Consider the following 22,026-nt stretch of genomic DNA (forward strand, 5'->3'; position numbering starts at 1 on the left):
TGCTCAGCATTTTAAAACTATTAGACGTATCCTTTTCATACTTGGCAAGAAGTATAGGTACTGTACAGACTACTAAATTATGGTAAACAAACGTTACTGGTTATTACCAGAGGCGTAAGACGGGGGAAAGTGAATGGTTGACCATTTCCAAATTCTACGCCACTGGCGAAATTGCTATTTTAGTTCAATTTTTGGATTCTCCAATACTTTCTATGAAAATAATATACTCTTCATTCGTAACGATAAAGTCATTAGTTTTCGAGATATTTGAAGTTAAATATGAAACGGCACAGTTATTTTGATTAATGTATTTTGTCGCTTCATTTTTAAATTTCAAATATCTCGAAAACTAATCATTTTATCGTTACGAATGAAGAGTACATTATTTACATAAAAAGTATTGCAAAATTAAGAAGTTACACTAAAATAGCAATTTCTTCAGTGGCGTAGAATTTGGAAAGGTTCAACCAGCCACTATCCCCTGTCGTACGCCTCTGGTAGTAGCTAGAAACGTTTATTTATCTTAACTTAGTAGGGTGTACAGTACCTACACTTTCTGCCAAGTATGATAGGGATACGCCAAATAGTTTTAAAGTACTGGGAACAAATAATTTTTAAATTTAATCATACAAATATGAATCGTATTATCATGAATTAATCAAAATAACTGTGCCGTTTCATATTTAACTTCAAATATCTCGAAAATTAATGACTTTATCGCTACCAATGAAGAGTATATTATTTACGTGAAAAGTATTGGAGAATCAAAAATGGCACTAAAATAGTTATTCCTCCAGTGGCGTAGAATTTGAGAAGGGTCAACCATTCACCATTCCCTGTTGTACGCATCTGCTAGCAGCTAGAAACGTTTGTTTATCATTATTTAGTAGGGTGTCTAGTAGTCGCACTTACTGCCAAGTATGAAAAGGATAGGTCGAATAGTTTTAAAATGCTGAGCAGAAATAGTTTTTAAATTTCTAGATAAAACACCCTGTAACTCAGTAAGGAACCACATTTTATTTAAGTGTTTTTGGTTAAATCTTCGTATTTTGTGTTAAGGTTTCTCCAGTTACTATATGGACAATTATTAATGAAACACCCTGTATATAGGGTACAAGTCACAAGAGACTACCTTTACCAACTGATTATAGTAAGCTTGCTACGTATAACTAAATTAAAAACCGACAAATATAAATAATATGAATAAGTAGGCACAAGCCTGACTAAGGGAAATACAATAGTAGTCCAGAGAAATAAGATTTTTCTCATGACACATCCCCCTCCAGGCCGAAACCAAATTTATTGAGTTGTATGGACATCTATATTAATAAACTTCATGTTTCCTGCAACCGATTTTGATGATATACATAGTTATAAACAAATGAAGATCGAAAAACGGTAAATTTTAGCTTTTTTCGTCTATAACCAAAAAGTTAAGCATTTTAAACAAATTTGAGAGTAAGAAACTTATAAATTGTCTAAAAAATTTCAATATGGCGTTCGCTGATAAGGTCTATCCTTATTGGTTGCTTAGAAAATTGCAAAGTAAATCATAAATTTTGAGTATTTATAAATATTCATAACTTATGTAAAAATTAACTTAGAACCTTCTTATTACACGAATTGCTGAGACTTCTGGTGCTTAAATTATATTTTAAATTTCAAAACAATTGGTCAAATAGTTTAAAAGATATTTAATTTGGTTATCCCAATTTCATTTTTTTTGCAACACTATAAGTCAGAAAATTATGAGGTTACAGTAAGACTTCTGACAGTTTATGGAAGAAAATTTATACTATTGACTAAATTTAAAAAAAATGACAAAAAATAATTTTAATCAGTGTAAAATTATTTTGCAAGAACACGTCGATTTTTTTCTTACTTATAAACAATTAGAATAACTTTTTAACCGTTACCCGTAGAAAAATTATTTTTTCATATTTGGAAAGACTGAATTTTTATACACATTTAGAAAGAAAAACAATTGTCCTAGGACAATTAGGGACCAAGTTAGCCCCCTTTTTTTAATTCACATGTTTTTGCAAAATAATTTTGCAGTATTTAGAATTATTTTTTGTCATTTTTTTTTAAATTAAATTAATAGTATAAATCTTCTTCTTTCATAAACTAACCAAAGTATTACTGTAACTTTATCATTTTCTGACTTATAGCGTTGCAAAAAAAATTAATTTGGGATAAACAAATGAAATACCTTTTAAACTATTTGCCCAATTGCTTTGAAATTTAGGGTATGATTTAAGCACCAGGAGTCCCAGCATTTCGTGTAATAAGAACGTTCTAAGTTAATTTTTACATAAGTTATGAATATTTATATAAACTCAAAATTTATGATTTATTTTGCAATTTTCTAAGCAACCGATAAGGATAGATATATTCAGCGAACGCTATATTGAAGATTTTTATACGATTTATGAGTTTCTTATTCTCAAATTTGTTTAAAATACTTAACTTTTTGATTATAGACGAAAAAAGCGAAAATTTACTGTTTTTTATCTTCATTTGTTTATCTATTTGTTTATCATATTATGTATATCATCAAAATCGGCTGAAGGAAACATATAGGTTATTAATGTAGATGTTTTATTATTATACAAAAGTAGTATTATACAAAAAATTTAGTTTCGGCATGGAGGGGGTTGTGTCACCAACAGGATATTTTTTCCCTTATTTCTCTGAACTATAGAATGAATTAAGCAAAGTTAATGAATAAACGTTAAATAAATTGAAGTTAAGATAAAGATACGAACGACTTAAAATGACCGAATAAATAAAGTAAAGCAAATTAACGACAAAATATCTGGGAAACAAGCAATTAATATTACAACCTAAATTTACAAACCGATTAAATCAATAATAAAGTATAAAAACCTAATTTTCTGGGTTTATTCCTTGTGCAAAAGTAACTTACCGCAGATACAATAGTTTGGGAACCTAACACATTAATATATAAATGTTATATAAAAAACAAAGGTAACCTAAATCTGAAAGAAAAGTAATTAATAACATAGTACATCAACCAAATGTCTGTGATATGATACGCAATAGTTACTAAAATCACCAAACTGATTGTTCCCAAACAAACCCATTACTCGAACGGCTAACCAAAAGGTTCCCAGAAAATGAGCACTAGGATAGTGCCAAACAATGCTTTCTGTAAGCACAGGTGTAGAACAGAGAAAATAGAGCTGGAACGCTCCAACTTGCTCCCAGGTTGACTGACTGGAACCGGAATAGGTTCCTCTCAGGTTGGTGAGGGTCTATGACTTCCCATGTTGTGTTAAGTATATTATTTCCCCAAAAGGCTAAAACAAATATTTACCCAGTCTTAGTTTCAATGTAAAGTGTACGAAAAAGTCAATGGAGAAAAAGAGAAAATAGAGAAGTGTTTTTAGAAAAAACAATAATGTAAAAAGGGTCATGAATCCACGAAAAAAAATATCTCATTATTGAAGTCTTGACAAAATTTGACCTTGAGAGACTGTATGTGACGATTTTAAATTACAGACACATGAGTTTGCATAGGATACTTATTAATGATGTTGGAAAGAAATTTTGACTTTTATATAACAAAAAAATATAAGGTTAGGATTTTCGCTGGATAAATATTACTTATAGATATTCAAATGATTAAAAGATACTAAATTCAACTAATAAATTTACTAGGAAAATTGAATTGGAAGAAATATTTTATTAGATGTAAAAATAATGTAACATGCAATGCCATTAATCTCTTTATGTAAAAAAAAATATTTACCGGAATCTTTCAGTTTTTCATTACTGTTGTCCCTCTATAGAACACTGGATGGATTCAGTAGATAAAACCACGGGATAACATATTCATTTAAGTGGAACTGTATTTTCCAATAAAAAAAAGAATGTGTAGTGTGTGTACTTTGTACGCACAAAAGAAGATATTCTTCTATTATAGGTAATTTAAACGAAGTAAATATACTTAAAGGGTTATTTGTACTTATTTTATTTAAAAATCAAACTAACTTTCTTATCTACCACTTTCAAAAAAGAAGAATATCTTCAAAAATTATATAATAATATAGTACTTACAATCATAAAATCTATAAAAAAAAATAAAAAAATAATAACTTGCTTGGGGCTCGAACTCACTTCACTTCTACCACGCTGTACGAAAGCTGACGGCATGCCGCGGCATTTCAAACTAGACCACATCTGCGTGTACGTCATATGGGAATATACACAAACTAAACGTTTACACAATACATTTATATGAATTTAATAAAATCATTAGTTTGATTTTTGTCGAAATAAAATACATACAACAAAGTATAGTGTAAGAAAACAATATATGAGATGAAGATTTTTAGAAAGTTTGTTCGTAATCAGATTATGTAAATTAAAGCATTGCCTACTAATAGGTAACTACATTATTTTGTTTACATTTTCCTAATAGATAGGCATTGAAACTATTAGGTATTTCCAACTGAAACATTTAAAATTACGTACCTGCCGCTTTTCAAAACTATTTAAAAACTCACTATAATTATAAATTTTATTTTATTTCTGTCCACACATCAATAAAAACTAATATTATACAATATTTTTGTTTACCATAATCTCCATATTGAACAATTATTGACAGATCATTTCAAAATTTCAACACCCAATCAGAGCCCGTATAACCACTAATACCATACTGTCGGTGTGCGCATGCGCGTGGTAAATCAAATTTTACCCTCAATAGATTCGCCGCTAAAGAAGAATATCTTCAAAAATTATTACTTAAGATTCCGCCATTTTGGATACTACACTATTACACGATGTTCAAGTGAAAATTTAAATAAAAGTTGATCGAACACCCTATTTTTTTCGCTTTTATGCTTACAGTATCCCTTGTAGATCAAAAATACGTCAAAATTAAAATCGGCTACAGGGCACTTTTTTGCGCATGCGTAAAAGAAATTATTTTCTATTTATTTTTCTGTTTTTTCTTTTTCTTTATCTGTATAATCGGATTTTCATGTATTTTAATATATTTGAGTGTTTAGTATACATACTCACACATATACACACAGACATACACATACACACAAATATACCGGATGTTGAATAGTCAAACGGGCCATAGGAAACAATGGGCAATTCTAAACTGTTGAATTCCTGCTTCTCTAATTGTTTTACATCAACAGACATGAGAAACTATTTGTAGAGGACTGAAATTTGTATATATATTATTGTGTTTTCAAATTTATCAATCAAAAGCAAAATGAAAATTAAATTAAATTTTTTTTATATAACGCGGGCACATAAATTTGATACACCCTGTATATTGAGCTGTAAATATTTATTAGAATTTAGTTTGGATGTAAGTGGATTTCTCTTTTAATGAGCTTTCCTATGAACCATTAAAGACTTTTGTGAATAATTAAAGTGAAAAGGACGATGTATTTAGATTTAAAATGGAAATAGAATGTTTACTACGGGAACTATAGAATCCACAGGTAGATGTAATTATCACTTTCTGGGAAAGTGGTTTAAAAAGAAAGTTTGGAATTTTAATATCTTTGTTCAACACGAGTAAATGTTGTAGAGTTTCCCCGAAAGTAATTAGGATGGTCGGAATAATTTTGAAAATGACTGTTTGTTTGTCGAATGGAAAAGATTGTTTCTGATTCTTGGCAAGTTGGAAGGGGAAAGGTAGTTTAAATGATTGAGAGAGTTTGAAAAAGAAGTCAGTATGTTATTTGGCAGCGCTGAGGAGCGGTCGACGTTTTGGTGGATAAGTAGTTAGCAAGTACCAGTGGTTGTTTGATAGTGGAGAATAGTGTTGAAAAGTGGAACGAGAGACAGATCAAATTGAGACGAAATACCTCTTTGATTCTGTATTATTGTGAGAAGGAGAGCAGAGAATTTTTGGAGTTTTGTTTGAATCGAGTACGTGTCAAAAGAGGCCCGGCTTGTTGGAGAATTGGTGCTGGTATGCTGATAGTTTTGAAGCTGGAGAACGGAGAGGGCTTTGATGAGTAGCCTTTAACATAGTCAACGAGGGAGAGCTGTTTTGGGTCACGAGAAGTCATCAGAGTGAGTGAAGCAAAAGGTCAGTCAACTTATGTGAAAGATATTTTTATGTTCGGAAACTAAAATTTTGAGTAAAAAGCATATGAATTAAAATTCCAATATTTCTAAAAGTATAGCTAATCTTGCGAATACATAAATTTGTTTTGTTTAGTTTGTTTTACCAAAGTCATCGGGAACAAACCGATAAATTGTTTTTTTTAACTATAATAAATTTAAATGGTAAAAAATTTCATTCGGACATCTGTGTCCACAGGTTTTAGATTTGATAGATTTTAGAGTATTGAATTTGATAAATAAAAGACAATTCTGTATGTTTATTTTAATATTTTGCTTTATTTCTTTTCCCTATTTTATCCCGATTAGGATCAACTAAGAGATACTGAACCCACGAGAGAAGATAAGTATAACGTGAGATAATTTAGATTTTTTTTTAATAGTATAAAAAGGCACCCTGAGATTTTTATTCATTTTTATGTATGATTTGCGACAATTAAATAATTAATCAAATAAATAATAATTAATATAAAATTAATAAGAAGCAGATCATAACCACATAGCGAGCCAACGTAGGACATTAAAGTATCTCTGGTTGTGAATTTGAAGGGAATAGGAAAAGGAAAAACAGGTGAAGGAAAATTTATTTGCCCGTCGGAAAAAGTTGACATATTTAAAATTTTTGAAATATTTGTTTGACTTAATTTTTTTATCTAGGTACAGTTTTTACATATTTATTTTATTTTTGATTGATTTGAATTTTGAAACATTTAAAAATTTGTGGGATAAATTGATTATATTTGGGGAGAGAAAAATTTTCGTCTCGACAGCATACAAGGTATTTTCGGATGTCATATTAGGCGGAGATAAAATTTTAACTACATGTCGATAACAACCAGAAGCAAAAGCAAAGAAAACAAAAAACAAGAAGAACATTTCGAACAAGAAGAACATATAGAACAAGAAGACATTTTCGAAACAACAATCATGGCATCAGAACAACAAGAATTATCAGGAATAGATAAATTATTACAACTAATGCAACTCCAGTCACAAAAACTGGATAAAATGGATGAATCACAATAAAAATTGGATAAAAATCAGGAAGAAACATCAAAGAAAATGGATAAAGTGGATCAAAAAATGGATGAAACACAACAAAAAATGGATGAATCACAACAAAAAATGGAACAAAAAATGGATGAATCACAACAAAAATTGAATCAAAAAATGGATGAAACAATGAAAAACGAGATAGAACAGCAAGAAATGAAAATTCAAAATAGAATGGAGGAGTTAACAAATTGCCAGAAAAAGGAACTAGAAAATTTGGAAAATAAGTTGGAAAACGCATTACAAGAGGACAGACGAGAAATAGAAAGACAAATGGAGGAAATCAAGAATCAACAGAATTTCGGAGAAAGAAGAGAAACGATTATCCATAGTACAAAGGATGTGAAAATAAGATTTGGCGGGGATGTAAAAAAATTACACCCAGTAATTTTCATAAACAATTTAAAAAAGAAAATACGACACATCGGTAACTTCGAGACAGCCAAAGAAACGATAAGGAACCATCTTAAAGATGAGGCAAGTTTATGGTTCGACAGCAAAGAAGAAAAATTGGACAATTGGCATAAATTCGAACAAAAGTTCCTGAGTTATTTCTGGGGAAAAATACAACAGCTAGAAATAAACAAGGAATTGCAAAATGGGAGGTACCATGATAAAATGGGTATTTCAGAGAAAACATATGCACTACAATTATATAATAATGCAAAACATCTACAGTACAATTATTCATCCGAACAGCTAGTAGAACTAATAGCCAGACATTTTGAAGATACCTTAGAAGATCACATAACTCTACAAAACTACAAAGATATCGACAGTTTGTGCCAATTCTTACAAATACGAGAAGCAAAAGTGAGAGGAAGAGAAATAAGAAGATCGCAAGATAATTATAGACAACTCGAAAATCGAGACTATAGAGATAGAAGACAGAACTTTAGGAGAGATTATACAAGAAGAGAAAACGAAAATAGAGACAACGGAAGAGGAAACTATGAACAAAGAAATCGGCAATGGAACGAAGACAGATATCGAGAAAACCAGAATAGAAATAACACCCGCACAAATCAAGAGGACAGAAATGATAATAGAAGGAATGAACAGGAAAATCGTGGAAACCGATACGGGTCCGACAGACAAAGAGAAAACAGAAGAGCGGTAAACAACACGCAAATATATGAATATGAGGATAAGAGACAAAGCGACGAAGAAGAAGCGAAGAAGAACAGCAAGCGTCTTTTCAAGAAAGCGCTCACTAAAAACAAAAGAGCAAACAGGAATTTTTTGTCACCCGAAGGAATTTATTAAATTAGCAGGAAATAATGATAAAGGAAGTGGATCCAATTTAAAATTGGTAGATGGTTTTATAAATGAGAAACCGATTAAAATTATTATTGGTACTGGTTCAGAAATTACTTTGATTAACAGGAAATTAATAGAAGAGGTTGATTTGACGAATTTGATTTACAAAATTCCCAGGGTAAATTTAGTGGGCGCAAATAAACGGACTTTGGCAACAATAAATGAAGGAATACGAATAAGGGTTCGATTGGGGAAGAAATTTTATGCACTACAATATGTTATAATGCCAAACATGATGCATGATATGATCGTAGGAGTGGATGAATTGTCAGAAAAACATGTGGTGATAGATTTCAAAAATAACACGATGAAAATCACAGATGGAAAAGAAGAAGAACCTAACATTCTGGAAATGGACAAGGAACATGAGAAACAGAAAAAGGATAATGCAGACAAAAAACAAACGGTGGAAATGAATTTGGCAATTAAGCAAGGACAGAAAAAGAAGAAAAGAAAGCAGGAGAAGATAAGTAAAAACAATGAAGCTCGGGATTCCTCGAAAAAAGAGATGAGCCCAGAAGAAGAAAAAGAAGAAAAAAGATTGACAAATGAAAATGAAGCTTGGGATTCCTCAAAAGAAGAGATGAGCCCAACAGAAGGAAAAGAAGAAGAAAGATTGACACAAGAAAATGAAGATTGGGATTCCTCGAAAAAAGAGATGAGCCCAGAAGAAAAAGAGATCAGATTAGAAAAAGAGAGCGAAAAAGATACCATGGAAACTGTGGTATTTGACGAAGAAGTATGCAAAATGGAGGAGGCAGAATACACAATAAACATGTGTAAAGAATCGGAGGAGAAAGAAATAAACTTGATATGTGGAGAAGAAAAGGAGAAGGAACTGCGTGAAATATTGAGGGAGTATGAAAATTTAATAAATGAAGAAAACAGAGTAGCCAAAAAGTATGAACATTCATTTGAGGTGAAAGACTTAGGAAATTTTCGATCGAAAACTTACCCCATCCCATATTAGTACCGACAGGAGGTGAAAGGAGAAATCAATGAAATGTTAGAAAATCAAATCATAGAGAGATGTGACTCTCCGTATATCAACCCAATCGTGATTGTTAAAAAAAGCAGTGGAGAATTGAGGCTATGTTTGGATGCCCGGAATATAAATCAACACACGGTATCTCAATATGAATCACCTCTCAACATCGAGGCTATTTTTGGGAGAATTACAGGATCACATATTTTTTCTAAAATTGACTTAAAACATAGTTTTTGGTTGATACCTTTAGCAGAAAAATGTAGAAACTACACCGCTTTTTCGATCGATGGTATTGTGTACCGATTTAAAGTAGTGCCTTTTGGGTTACAAAGTGCTTGTGCAGCACTGGTAAGAGCTCTCCATACAATATTAAACAGGTATAAAGATTTTATAGTACACTACATTGACGACTTACTAATTTTTTCACCAGATACATCGAGTCATTTAAAACACATAAAAATTATATTAGAAGAGCTGGACAAGGCCGGATTAAAATTGAATATTGAAAAATGTTAATTTTTTCAAAAAGAAGTGACATATTTGGGTTTTAAATTGGAAACAAAAACAGTTAGTTTAGCCGAGGACCGGATAAAACTCATCGATGAATACCCAAGGCCAACGAATTTAAAAACATTGAGAGGTTTTCTTGGTAAGATCAACTATTTCAAAAAACTAATTCCTGATTTGAGCCAGAAGGAGATTCCATTGATAAAATTACTGAAAAAAGGTGTTAAATGGAATTGGAAAGAAGAACAAGAGAAGGCTTTCCAAATATTAAAAGAAGAATTCTCGAAAGGAACTAAAATATATCATCCCATGTACAATTTACCTTTCATATTACGAACTGATGCGTCCATCCAAAAATTCGCGGGAGTTTTGTCGCAGATACAAAACAATCAAGAAGTGCCAATTTGTTTTATTTCCCGGGTGACAAAAACACACGAAAGAAAATACAGTGTGACTGAATTAGAGTTTGCTAGCGTACTTTTTTGTGTAAATAAGTTAAGGTTTTATCTATTGGGAGCAAAATTTACAATTGAAACAGATCATGCAGCTTTAGTGCATATCATGAAAAATCGACTGGTTAACAATCGTATACATCGAGGAATTTTGTTGCTGCAGGAGTATGATTTTGAGTTTCGATACATAAAAGGAAAAGACAACATTATAGCCGACACTCTCACACGTGATGAAGACACTGGAAAAAGGGAAGGAATTGTTTTTCAGGTGGGACTAAATATCTTGACACAAGAGGAAGGTGTATTTTCGTTAAACGAATTAAGAATAAATCAAGAAGAGCTGGAGGAAAAAGAAAAAAGAAGAGCGGAGAGAGAAAATGACATATTCTTCAAAAGAATCGATGGAAAGGAACTATATTTGGTAACACAGACATTGGCAGAGAGGATCATACAAAAATTACACAATGACAATGGGCATATCGGTAGCAGGAAGGTTTGGCTGGTTTTTCGAGAAAACTATATCTGCCGAAAGGATTACCGGATTGCTAAAGAAGTGACCCAAAAATGCGAAATATGTCAAAAATATAAAAGCAGAAATTTCAGAAATGAAAATATGGCTAAAAATATTGTATCCCGTCAAAAATTGGATATTGTGGCAATAGATATGTTAAGTGATCTGATAATGACCACGCAAAGGAACAAGCATATTTTGGTGATGGTTGATATATTTTCAAAATACGTAAAGTTATACAGTTGCCGTACAACAAAGGGGGAAGAAATAATGAGAAATATTGACAATTTTATAGCCACCGTAGAAACACCAAGAAGAATTCTTTTAGACAATGCGACGTATTTCCGGAGTGAGCGTTTCAAGGGACAACTTCAAGACAGGGGAATAGGGACAAATTTCGTCAGTATCCGACATCCTCAAAGTAATCCTTCAGAGCGTTTTATACAGGAGACTACGAAATTCCTTCGCATTACTGCAAATGGACAACATAGACGATGGGACAGGAAAGTGGCAGAAATAGAAAACTACTTAAACACCATTCCAAGCACGGTGACAAAAGAGACTCCGGAATATATCATGAAGGGTGTTATGCCATTACGGCCATGGGAAGAACCTGAGCAGAGGGAATACCAACGAGTTTTGGAAACTGTGCAGAGGAGGCTGCAGCGCAGTAATGAAAAATATCTCCAAAGACAAAATCATAATAGGAGACGACGTCCAGTGACTTTTCAGAAGGGAGAAAAGGTGCTTGTAAGGGCATTACGAGTATCAAATCTCACTGGGGACGTTTGCGCAAAACTAATGCCTATTTTCGAGGGTCCATACATCGTGCACAATGAAAATGGAATAAACAGTTATGTCCTGAGGCATGTGGATTCAGAAAAGATACGAGGAGTTTACAATATCCATGATGTGTACAAATACCACGAATAAAGACAAATGCATAAAATTTAAGGTAGGATAAGAGAATTAGAGTAGGATAATATGATAGCAAGAGAAAAGTGTTGTTGTCGAGAGAAAATCATATTTGTGTTGCACTTATTAATACTGATTTTATCTCAAAACAAGGCGGGGATGTTATTGTGTTTTCAAATTTATCAATCAAAAGCAAAATGAAAATTAAATTAAATTTTTTTTAAATAACGCGGGCACATAAATTTGATACACCCTGTATATTGAGCTGTAAATATTTATTAGAATTTAGTTTGGATGTAAGTGGATTTCTCTTTTAATGAGCTTTCCGATGAACCATTAAATACTTTTGTGAATAATTAAAGTGAAAAGGACGATGTATTTAGATTTAAAATGGAAATAGAGTGTTTACTACTGGAACTATAGAATCCACAGGTAGATGTAATTATCACTTTCTGGGAAAGTGGTTTAAAAAGAAAATTTGGAATTTTAATATCTTTGTTCAACACGAGTAAATGTTGTAGAGTTTCCCCGAAAGTAATTAGGATGGTCGGAATAATTTTGAAAATGACTGTTTGTTTGTCGAATGGAAAAGATTGTTTCTGATTCTTGGCAAGTTGGAAGGGGAAAGGTTGTTTGAATGATTGGGAGAGTTTGAAAAAGAAGTCAGTATGTTATTTGGCAGCGCTGAGGAGCGGTCGACGTTTTGGTGGATAAGTAGTTAGCAAGTACCAGTGGTTGTTTGATAGTGGAGAATAGTGTTGAAAAGTGGAACGAGAGACAGATCAAATTGAGACGAAATACCTCTTTGATTCTGTATTATTGTGAGAAGGAGAGCAGAGAATTTTTGGAGTTTTGTTTGAATCGAGTACGTGTCAAAAGAGGCCCGGCTTGTTGGGGAATTGGTGCTGGTATGCTGATAGTTTTGAAGCTGGAGAACGGAGAGGGCTTTGATGAGTAGCCTTTAACATAGTCAACGAGGGAGAGCTGTTTTGGGTCACGAGAAGACATCAGAGTGAGTGAAGCAAAAGGTCAGTCAACTTATGTGAAAGATATATTTATGTTCGGAAACTAAAATTTTGAGTAAAAAGCATATGAATTAAAATTCCAATATTTCTAAAAGTATAGCTAATCTTGCGAATACATAAATTTGTTTTGTTTAGTTTGTTTTACCAAAGTCATCGGGAACAAACCGATAAATTGTTTTTTTTTTAACTATAATAAATTTAAGTGGTAAAAAATTTCATTCGGACATCTGTGTCCACAGGTTTTAGATTTGATAGATTTTAGTGTATTGAATTTGATAAATAAAAGACAATTCTGTATGTTTATTTTAATATTTTGCTTTATTTCTTTTCCCTATTTTATCCCGATTAGGATCAACTAAGAGATACTGAACCCACGAGAGAAGATAAGTATAACGTGAGATAATTTAGATTTTTTTTTAATAGTATAAAAAGGCACCCTGAGATTTTTTATTCATTTTTATGTATGATTTGCGACAATTAAATAATTAATCAAATAAATAATAATTAATATAAAATTAATAAGAAGCAGATCATAACAATATATTTGTACAAATGTTAAAATTGTTCTATGAATTTAACACATTCCAAAATTTTGCAAAAATGTAAAACAATTGCCGAAGTATCCCATCGACGACTAAAAATCAAATTTTACCTCTAAAAAGCATACGAACTAGCTGAATTTTGCCAAGAATATCAATTTTGGAAGCCCAAAAAGATGCAAAAAAGATTGCCACTCCTACCCCCGGGCTTCCCCCTAAAGCCACCACTCGTAGAGGGGGAAATCGAAAACTTCATATTACCAAGAATATTTTTAAAGTCAAAAGGCAGATATCGAGCACTGAATTTAATTAAATCTTGCCCTAATTTAATTAAATCTTAGGGCAAGATTTAATTAAATTCAGTGCTCGATATCTGCCTTTTGACTTTAAAATTCATTTATTCGAGCATTCAACAATTTCCTAATTTACCAAGAATATGTTTACGCCGTATAAAAAATGATTTAAACAAAGTGTAGCTAATATTTTGAAACAAAAAATATTTAGCATTTTTTGTGCAGAATGAACCGTTCTTTCAGAAACAACGCGCGCGAACTCAATTTTTTAAATAGAATTAGTATAATAAATATAATATTGTTTGATCAGAGCGTGCTTTTGACAAAAATTCAAATGCGTTTTAAAGATAAAATATGTTCAGTTTTGGTGTCTAATTTTTGCATTTTGTAGCAAATGAAGTCACTTTCTGTATAGCTGTTAAATAAATAAACATTACTCGATTTTTGACACATTTTTTACGATTCTCATGAGATCAATACAATTTATTATTTCCGTTGGCTGGTCGCTTTGTAGTTTCCATTATTAGAGCATAATCTTTAAAACATAACAGGATATCTCGATTTTGAGTTTTGGCAACAACTATGAGGCATTTAAAATATGTCTAAAATACGCTGAATTTAAACTTTCACGTTACAAACGATCTGAAATGTTGTAAACTGCTTCTGTTCGATAGCACAAGTAAGTTTTTCGAAATTAAACAACTTTAAATACAAATTCCACTCACTTCTTTCTTTGTGGAAGCATTGTCCATGGCGTGAGATCATTTGTAATGTGATTTAGGCATATTTAAAATGCCTCATATTGGTTGCCAAAACTCAAAATCGAAATATTACGTTACAAGTTTTGAAGACTCTGCTCTACTCTAATAATAGAAACTCCATAGCGACCAGTAAATTAAAATAATAAAATTATATCGATCTTATGAGAATCTTAAAAAATGGCAAAATGGCTTTATTTATTTAATATTTATACATAAACTAACTTTATTTTCTCAAAATGCAACATTTGGATACCAGCACATTGTTTATCTTTCAACCGCATTTTTATTTTTGGTAATAGGACACTCTGAACAAAAGATATAGAATTTTTGCCGTCGAGTTGATACAAATTATATTTAAAAAATTGAGTTCACGCGCGTAACTGACATTCAAAATCGCCGGTCGCTTCAAGCGTTGTGTCCGAGGGAATGGTTCATTCTGCACAAAAAAGGCTGACAAACATTTTTGTATAAAATTTGAGCTACATTTATTGTTTAAAACATTTTTTTTATACGGCATAAACATATTCTTGGTAATATGAGGTTTTCTGTTTCCCCCTCTACGAGGGGTGGTTTTAGGGGGAAGCCCGAGGGTAGGACTGGCAATCTTTTATGCATCTTTTTTGCGGTCCCAAAATTGATATTCTAGCAAAATTCAGCTAGTTCGTATGATTTTTAGAGATAAAATTTGACTTTTAGTGATTGATGGGATTAGATACTTTGGCAATTGTTTTACATTTTTTCAAAATTCTGGAATGCGTGTAATTCGTAAAACAATTTTACCATTTGTTTTTTATACAGATTTCAGCCCGTTACAAATAGTTTCTCATAACTTTTGATTTAAAATAATTAGGGAAGCAGAATTCAACAGTTTATAATTTCCCATTGTTTCCTATGGCCCCTTTGACTATTCAAAACCGGGTATATTTGTGTGTGTATGTGTATATCTGTGTGTATACATAATATCGTATACATACTCAAACATATTAAAATACATGAAAATCCAATTATACAGATAAAGAAAAATAAAAAAACAAAAAAATAAATAGAAAAAATCTTCTTTTACGCATGCGCAAAAAAGTGCGCCCCGTATCCGATTTTAATTTTGACGTATTTTTGATCTACAAGGGATACTGCAAATATAAAAGCAAAAAAATAGGGTGTTTGATCAACTTTTATTTAGATTTTCTCTTGAACACCGTGTATTAGACTTGATTCAACTTTACCTATTCCAAGCTACCAGTCGAGTGGTCAGTAGTGATGTTGAAAAAGTAACTATTCGTTACAAAGTACTCGTTACTTACGAATACTTAAAGTAACGATTACTATTACAGAGAGGCAAATCGTTACTTTAATTACTCTGATTACTTCGTTACTTCGTACCAATCGTATCAAAGCGAGTACCTATTTTGATTTTGAGTATTGGATCTACTCGGTTGATATCGGAGTCGGACCGGTATTCCACGAGTATTAGGTATCAGTACAGTTAACTAAAATGTTATCTATGAAGGGCGAAGGCTATGAAGACATGGAGAGTTTTACAGGATTACAGGGCGCTGAGAAGTAGCTGAAACAGAGGGAGGTATATCATTTAACAAAGCATGCACCCAGAAACTTACAGATGTCTATACGATTTGTCTAGGTAGATAATTCACAGAATTTCACAGATGTTAGTTCTTTTGAAAATAAAAATGCAACATACTAGATTTTAATAATAAATACACACCATTTTTATCAGGCCTAGAAAAAAATAGCTTAGATTGACCGGAAAATATGTAGAAATGATAATATTTCTAGACTATGATCATCAACTTTAATTTTACATGCAGGTATGGCATTGTTTTTATTAGACCAGCTCATTTAACACTAAAAACACAGGAATAAATCTATTTTTAAATATAGTAGGTACATAGAGACTTGCAACTTTTTGAATTGTATTTAGGATTAGGATGACGTCTGGAAAAAAGTGTACAATAAAAAAATAGGTAAAAATGTATTATTACATTTTAAAGTGTATAAAACGCATCGAAAAATGAATAAACATGTTAAAATCAGTATATTAAGGGCCAGATTTTCTTATTTCGGGGTATTTGGGGTCACTGAACACGAATTTGCAATCAGAACCGACCTCCGAAAAACTTGGGTGCCCAGGGTTACTGCTAAGGTACGTCATCTAGAGTTTCGAGGGTTTGTTTTTGGCACTTAATTGATGCAAACAGATTACTCGAGATAAATGATATTGTGGAGCAGCAATGACAGAACAATTACATATCATTTAATGTCTATCCATTAAATAGATCGGTGAAGGTCGTTATATCGGATCTTATGCTCGATATGATTACCGGTACTCAAATACAAGAGTAATCATAGTAATCGAAGTATCCTACTAATACTAATACTGTAACGTTTACGTTTTCCCAGTGTAGATTTTGGTCATGTCCCTCTCATTTCACGCTTTTATCTTAACTGATTAGATCTTAGAGTCCCTATCGGCGTTGTTTTTCTTAGAAACACATATGTGCTATCGATAGAGTCGACCGTTAGACTTTAATAGCTTTCTGGTGAGTGATATGGGCCTTGCATCCCATAAGTCATCTTAAGTATTAGATTTGCTAAGCCCTTTTACGAGTGGTAAGGAAATCTGTTCTTGAATATCTCTCACAGTTTCCCATAATTTTCATTGGTTAAAACCCCACCACAAACAAAGGACGCCAAAGGTTCATAAAAACCACAAATTCTCAAAATTCTGCATCATTTGTGAGTTGAGTTAATATAGTCATTATGTGAGATCAAGTTTGTTCGTGTATTGTGGGCCCCGCCGATTAGGCAGGTAAGAGTATTAATGATTGTTTATTGGTATGTACAATAATTGTACAATTGCGTTTTCTATTTTTTTAAAGGGTCCACCTTTCACCTTCCACCTTCCACCTATGCATTATGTTGTCCAGCTGCTATTTTATGAACACTGTTAAATACTATTATTCTTTCGACTGTGTCGTAAAGTTGAATTTCTTCATGGCCATCTTCCACACCTTGAGAGCTTGCCGGCTTACAAAGGGCCATCCTACCCTCTAACAGATGTTTTAAGTAAGTCACTCATCTTTTACTTATTGAAGAAATTAGTAGAGACGCCTTTGTTATGTCCAGGGCAAGGACAATTGTGTGTTCTTTCGTGAAATAAGTTCAATGACCTAAAGTTTTCGCCCAGTTTGTGATAGTGACATTCTGAAAAGTAGGTCATACTTTTAGTATGAAGTTGATGATTATCTTTTTATTTTTAAATGGGTGATCATTTAAACTATAAACATTTACATTATGTAGATATTTTTCTGAGTATTATTAGAGTGTTATTAAGTATTGTTAGATAGGTATAAATATAAACAAAGAGCTCTTTCTTTTTTTGTTGTAAGTGAACGGTAAAATTTCTAGTTTTTATTTAGAGTATGGATATTTTATTTTTTCGAGTAACTACAGTTCATTTTTTTTTGAGTTAATAATTAATAGTTATATTCGTTCACTTACATTCCATTTTTTTAGTATTACTGTGTTGGTGAATACACCAATTTATATGCAGTGATTGTTATTATGTCGCCAACTTTTGTCTTATAGATTAACGGTTTAGGTATTTTTTGGTTTCTTAATTTTGTTGTTGGCGATCTTATACTGCGTATACACTGTACGTATTGTGTAAATATTGAGATTTCGTAGAGTATTTTAATAAATGTTACATTGAAACTTACGATGTCGTATTTTATTTAATTTTTTTACAGCTCAAGATTAGTACATTGATGTCTTGTCGTAGCATTCTTGCTAATTTGTTATTGTTGTGTTATGTTTCGTTAATTATTGTTCCTTTGAGTATTTTTTGGTCAAAATACCTGGCGCCCTATATTTTCGTTTGAGTATTAAGTATTTCGTTTCCTTAGTCCATGAGTCAAACCATCAGTTAATGTTATCTATTTATCTTTTGTCTATCGTCGTTCCATTAGCCCTATTCGCATACCATTCTTTATTCATTTAACATCTTTCATTGTAACAGAAGCCCAACCCAAAGAACCGCGCCCACATCTCTTCCGACTGAGCAACGTGGCCTTTGTTTCATCAATGTAAACGATTGGACCTTTCCATCTTCGGTCATTCCTTATTCCATCCAAGGATAATATCGTCCTGATCCTTCTGGTTCAGCCTTCATGACCTCGTGTCCATCTGATCGTTATAATACAAAATATGTACTGAGAAATGCGATTCTCGATATGATTACCTGTACTCAAATACAAAAGTAACAAAAGTAATCAAAGTAATCAAAGTAACGAATACTTTAAATGATTACTTTATACAAAAGTAACGATTTGTAACGAATACTCGAAAGTAACTATAATCAACATCACTAGTGGTCAGCGAAATCCGCTTCTCCCACAAGGTAAACGTCAAATTCTCTCAGAACGTGAAGTCATCTTCACCACTAGGTGGCCGCTACCAACCCAACAAATCCAAAAGATAGTTTTAAATTTTTTTAGTGGTGACGTTTTTAAAATAAATATTTTAAAATATAAGAGAAGATAATAATTTAAATAGTTAATTACGGGAAAATTAGAGACATTAGGGAAAATTAGAGACATTAATTAAGAGATCAAGAGAAGTAATTATAAAAATAATTTAAAAGTTCAAAAATAATTTCGTAACGTATCGAACCGTTACAATGTGATTGAAAGCATGCCTGGACGTTGTGCAGAAGTTCGGCGAGTTACAGGAGCCCATACACGCTACTAAAATCTAATTTTTCACATTTATCACTTTTATTATTTTTTTTTTCATCAGAAAATTTACAGTTCAGTAACAGAACCTTTGCTGTGTTGATAGCGAAAAGCCTTAAATATTCTTCTTCTTAACCCATTAACGCCCAAATTAATTTTTTTTGAATTTTTGAGTAATTCATATATATCTTAAAGATGTTGGTTTAAACTGACGAAAAATATTTTTTTTTGTAAAATTTATGTACAGGGGTTAAAAAAAAATGCTGATACCATATGGTATCAGTGGGCGTTTAGGTTCATTTTATTGCAAAAATTAAAACTAAAATTACGTGTTGGTAAATAAAAATTACAACATGTTCTATTATTCATTTTGTGTGAAATGCTGCAAAACAATTAAACATAATCCCACGTTACAATTTTGGCACATTGTTCGGCCAAAAGATTTACAATCTGTAACTGCACATCGTTTTATTCGGCAAGAAAATCTTATATGAAATGATCTATAGCATCAAACCGTACTCTGGAAAAATATTCTTGTTAATAGCAGTTTTTCTACCCCTTTTTGGAGCGGTACGATACTTGTTCAAATAAACTTGTACGATTTCCCGTCTAAGATCTAGATTTTTGATGTATTACGATTTTTTTTCTGTATAAATACCATGCGTTCTGTATAACTACGTCTATAAGGCATTCGGTAAGAAGCTACTCCTTGGTCCATGCGATCAGTTCCCCCATCTTATTATTATAGGCTTCAATTCATTGAGGACGGGGCAGCAATATGTTCCTTTTTTTCTTTCTGAGAATATCTCCGAACCTGTCGTAATGGCTGGACACAAGCATTTGTAGAAAAGATTGTCACTACTGAGTTTTGGCCAGTTGGTCATCCAACGAACTTAGAATACTATTATTTTTTTTTCAATCACTTGTTAATACTTCCCTCGATCCTTTTTTTAAACAAATTTTTGCTAGTCAAAGTACATGATTGGGATAAGATTTTCTCGTGTAATGCCTATCGCTCCATATCCTAGATTACGAAGGAAGGAAAACAAGTTTAGGCCGGTAAACGAGTTATTTGTATGTAAAAAATGAGAAAATTCGGTTCCTTTAGTTCTTGTAACATAAGAATTAATGGTGTTGGCGCTTTGGCAAACAATTTCTCCTAAACGCCTACGGATATCATATGGTATCACGCTAATTTAGGGCTTCATATCAAAAGCAAATTAAAATTGATTCAAAATATTTATGCTCAAAACCAATATTTGATCTATTTACATTAGCGTTTATATCAATCTTTCACTAAAATATGCAATACTACTGCGAAAATATACTTGCGCCCGTCGAACATCCATAATTTCGACTGAAAATAAAAACGGTTCAGGAAAAAAAATTGCACACCAATAAAACATACAGCAATCGGCTTACAAATGAGATAGAATGAAAGTCTGTCATGTCTGCTAACCATGAAACTGAAAATATTCGAATTCCCACTAAAACAATTCCAGTGGAGCCTCAATAATATTGAGAAGGATTTTGATACCATATGGTATCCGTGGGCGCTAATGGGTTAAAGTGCCGTCTCCTCAATGGAGGTTGGCTACTACAATTGCAAACTCTTCTCTGTCTTCAGCTGTTAAATATAATTAAATATAATTAAATAAAAATAATATAATCATAAAAAGAATCATAAAAGTTCAAAACGTGGCTCCTTTTTCGGGACTTCCGGCCCTCGGTAATGATGCAATCTTGTGATAGCAAATTAATGTCTATGCGCGGCAAGGGCGGATCCAGGACAGATTTTCGGGAGGGGCCATAAACTTTTTTTGGGGAGGAGTACCAGAAGTACGGGGGGTAATTTTTAAAAATTAGGGGGTCAATGGTGAGTTTTAAGTCACTTTTCACACACTTTGAGAAGTGCCTTAAAACTCACCATTCCTGCCATAGTACCGATTCCTACACATTTCTTCGGATCCAAGTGCAGTTCTTTCAACAAGTTTAATACTATTTATTCAAATGCTTCTCCTGTCAGGCCTTGTTCTTTCCCTCTTTCTTGATTTTCACTAATTACTTTTAGGTTCTCATAAGCGTCAATGAATTTGACAAAGTCTTCACGAATGCTGTTATTGTGTATGTATGCCAAATTTAGAGAAAACTGTTCCACGTGGGATACGTCAGTCGTTTCGTCAAATATTATTTGTTCAATTATTTCTTCACCACAACATGTTATTAATTGATTTTGACTGCTGCTAATAATCAATGTTGCTCAAGAAGATGCTGTGGATAGGTGTTATTTAAGAGTCTTATCTCCTGATGCGATTTTAAACCTTAACACTGTGGTGCTAAGGCAAAACCCGATATGTCAAAAAACGTGATTTTGCAGCAGATGAGTTTAAAAGTTCGCAGTGTTTTTGTAATAGTGGACATATCGGAAACAATTTTATTATCTACTGGTTACATGGATGCGTTTAGCCATGTAGGGTTTTGTCATCACATTATTCATCGCTCAATATACATATTGGCATTAAAAAAAAATCGATAAATTTTGAAATATCGGGTTTTGCCTTAGTACCACAGCAATTCCCCTCATTCCTAGGTCCAGCATCTTCGTCCAGAAGCATATAGCCATCATCACGATGGTCTCTTAGAGGAATATTTTGTCGGCCTAAAAACACCATAGACCCTACTATTGGTCGTAAGTCTTTCTTTATTTTTTGTTTCTGTTTAGACCTCTGAGAGTCTATCTGGTTAATGACTGACTTTTGAGGGTTGCGATAACTTTTTAGAAAAT

The sequence above is a fragment of the Diabrotica virgifera genome, chromosome 9 (genome assembly GCF_917563875.1).
Source record: "Diabrotica virgifera virgifera chromosome 9, PGI_DIABVI_V3a".
Taxonomy (NCBI): domain Eukaryota; kingdom Metazoa; phylum Arthropoda; class Insecta; order Coleoptera; family Chrysomelidae; genus Diabrotica; species Diabrotica virgifera.